This window comes from Callorhinus ursinus, unplaced genomic scaffold (genome assembly GCF_003265705.2).
Source record: "Callorhinus ursinus isolate GAN/ISIS: 27379988/994484 unplaced genomic scaffold, GSC_fseal_2.0 scaffold4, whole genome shotgun sequence".
Classification (NCBI taxonomy): Eukaryota; Metazoa; Chordata; class Mammalia; order Carnivora; family Otariidae; genus Callorhinus; species Callorhinus ursinus.
Genome location: NW_027397066.1, coordinates 44,893,550 through 44,896,659, shown reverse-complemented (window position 1 = coordinate 44,896,659; position 3,110 = coordinate 44,893,550). Strand labels below are relative to the sequence as shown.

General features: G+C 43.5%; 1 pseudogene; it reads left to right on the top strand.

Annotated features, from left to right (window-relative positions):
• The first annotated feature begins 569 nt into the window (after nt 1–569).
• Nucleotides 570–641, top strand: LOC112836180 (U4 spliceosomal RNA; annotated as a pseudogene).
• The last annotated feature ends 2,469 nt before the right edge of the window (nt 642–3,110 follow it).

Here is a 3,110-nt window from a genome sequence, read left to right as displayed (position 1 = left end):
TATTACTTGCTAATCCACAGCATTATAGAGTGTATTCAAGGAGCTGTTACTATAGCAATGTATTAAGAAAGCAAGACTCCTTTTTTTTCTTTTTTCTTTTTTTTAAAGAAAACCTAACTCCTTTTGAGAGGCTCATAATCTACATGAGGAGACTGGACACGTACATAAATATAAATAAACTAAGAAGACATTGTATACACCGGCAAATGAATGATTTAACCCTGAAGTATATACTAGGTCTCTGGGAGCAGAGAACTCAATGGGACTAACAGAGTAGGCTTTGAGGAAATCTAGAAACAAGATTTCACCTTCCAAGTTATAAGAACACTCAGTCCTGGTAACGGATATTCAGTGTCAGCTGTAGAGCCTGGAAATCAACTGCACTCCTCCCAAACAAAAGATATCATGTGTCAGTGGAGTATGGTTAGAAGGAACATGAGCTTTGGAGTCAACATCCCAGCTCTGTCCATTATAAAGTGTGTGCTCAAGGAAAAAGTGTGTGAGGACTCTGACATTTGTTAAGAAAAATTATCCAAAATTTGGAAATAGGCAAAAAGAAGGCTGTGTGTAGCTTTGCGCAGTGGCAGTATCGTAGCCAATGAGGTTTATCCGAGGCGCGATTATTGCTAATTGAAAAAGAAGGCTGTGTAACTTCTCAGTGTCATACTTGAGTTCTGTCTTAACCAGCCTGCCCAAGGATGATTTAATTCTCTAGGAAAATGACCACTTTTGCTATGCTATTTACAACTGATTAGGCCCAGACTCAGGGAAGAGTTAACATGCAGTTACAAAGGGGCGCCTGGGTGGCTCAGTTGGTTAAGCGACTACCTTCAGCTCAGGTCATGATCCTGGGGTCCTGGAATCGAGCCCCGCATCGGGCTCCCTGCTTGGCGGGAAGCCTGCTTCTCCCTCTCCCACTCCCCCTGCTTGTGTTCCCTCTCTCACTGTGTCTCTCTCTGTCAAATAAATAAATAAAATCTTTAAAAAAAAAAAAACATGCAGTTACATGATAACTTGCAGATTTTTGTCTGATAGAGAAGCAAATAATTTCTCTCCAATCTTATTGTTCTGTAAGACATCAACTAGTTTTCTCTCTCACCTAGCACATTTTATTTCAGAATGTCTTTCCTGGAAGACTTTATAAATCCTTATTCTTCAAAGGGTCTCTGAACTGGCTTACAATTGTGCAAGCACGCACGCACACATGTACGTCTGGGAGCCATATTTTAATTTTGGGCAAGTTACTAATAAATATTTTCCTTACCCCTTAGTTTCCTCTTTGTAGTTAATGTCACGTGACAAGACCTTTCCTTTGGCAAGAGACTCACCCCATCTCCACAGCTTGTGGTGTTTATTTTTTCTGCTTATACCTTACTATCAAGTTTAGTTTTAAACACGTGAGGCTGGAGATGTCCATGACTCATGCCAGTGGAGATGTCAGAAGTTCTGAGCTTTGCATTGAGAGAAGAGCCTGGGCTGACAATATAAGTTTGGAAGTCATTAACGTCATCAAGAAGGTATTTATTTAAAGGCATAAGGCTAAATGGGGAGGAATGAAGGAGGAGGAAAAGGAATGAGAGAAGCAATGAAGACAGTTCACTTGATGCAACATCAAATTGGAACTCTGATACTTAGAGACTCATGGAAGATGAAGAAGTAGCAAAGGACACTGGAGAGGGAACGAAGACATCAGAGAAAAAACAGTTTAGCGTCAGAGAAACCAGAGGGCTGATCTGGGTGAAATGCTGCTGAGCAGCGGTGTCAGCAGGGACTAGAGTGCATATATTAGATATGGTAACATGGAAGATGGCAGTGACTTGAGAAGGTCACTTTGTGTGGAGTAATGAGACAGAGGCCTAGCTAGATTCAAATGGGTTAAGGGTGAAGGGAACTTGGAGATGTGGAGATAGCACAAGTGGAAAACTTATATTACAGGAGCACCTGGGTGGCTCCGATGGTTGGGCGTCTGCCTTCAGCTCAGGTCATTACCCAAGGTCCTAGGATTGAGTCCCGCATTGGGTTCCCTGCTCAGTGCAGAGCCTGCTTCTCCCTCTCCCTCTCCCTCTGCCATTCTCTCTGCTTGTGCTCTCTGGCTCTATCTCTCTGTCAAATAAATAAATAAAATCTTAAAAAAAAAAAGAAAACTTGTATTACAGATAAATCTGCGACTTCTGGCAGAGATCTAGACTCTACAACGATTTATTATATTTCTTTAAAAAATATTTATTTATTTTATGGAGAGAGAGCATGCGAGCATGAGTTAGGGGAGGGGCAGAGGGAGAGAATCTTCAAGCAGACTCCCTGCTGAGCTCAGAGCTTGGGGCCCAGAGGCAGGGCTGGATCCCATGACCCTCAAGAACCAGACGCTTGGGCGCCTGGGTGCCTCAGTTGGTTAAGCGACTGCCTTCGGCTCAGGTCATGATCCTGGAGTCCCGGGATCGAGTCCCACATCGGGCTCCCTGCTCAGCAGGGAGTCTGCTTCTCCCTCTGACCCTCTTCCCTCTCGTGCTCTCTATCTCTCATTCTCTCTCTCTCAAATAAATAAATAAAATCTTTAAAAAAAAAAAAAGAACCAGATGCTTAACTGACTGAGCCACCCAGGCACCCCAACAGCCATTTATTACATTTCTAGCAGGATCCTGATGATTTCACCAATGTGAAATCCCACACAATTGGATGCCTACTACACACCACACTCTGTTATGTTAGAATTATTGAGAGGAGGGGCGCCTGGGTGGCTCAGTCGTTAAGCCTCTGCCTTTGGCTCAGGTCATGATCCCAGGGTCCTGGGATTGAGCCCCGCATCGGGCTCCCTGCTCTGCGGGAAGCCTGCTTCTGTTCCCTGTCTCGCTGTGTCTCTCTTTGTCAAATAAATAAAATCTTGAAAAAAAAAAAAGAATTATTGAGAGGAATACCTGAGGAAGCTTCCACTCAAGTAGATGTGGGTTCTACAGCCCAACTGCCTGAGCTCAAATCCCAGCCCTGACACTAACTAGCTCAATGAATTTCAGCAATTACCATAATATGAGTCTCGTTTTCTTCATCTGTAGAATGGGCAGTACCTATATCATAAGGCTATTGTAGAGATACGTGTTTAGAGGATGCCTGGC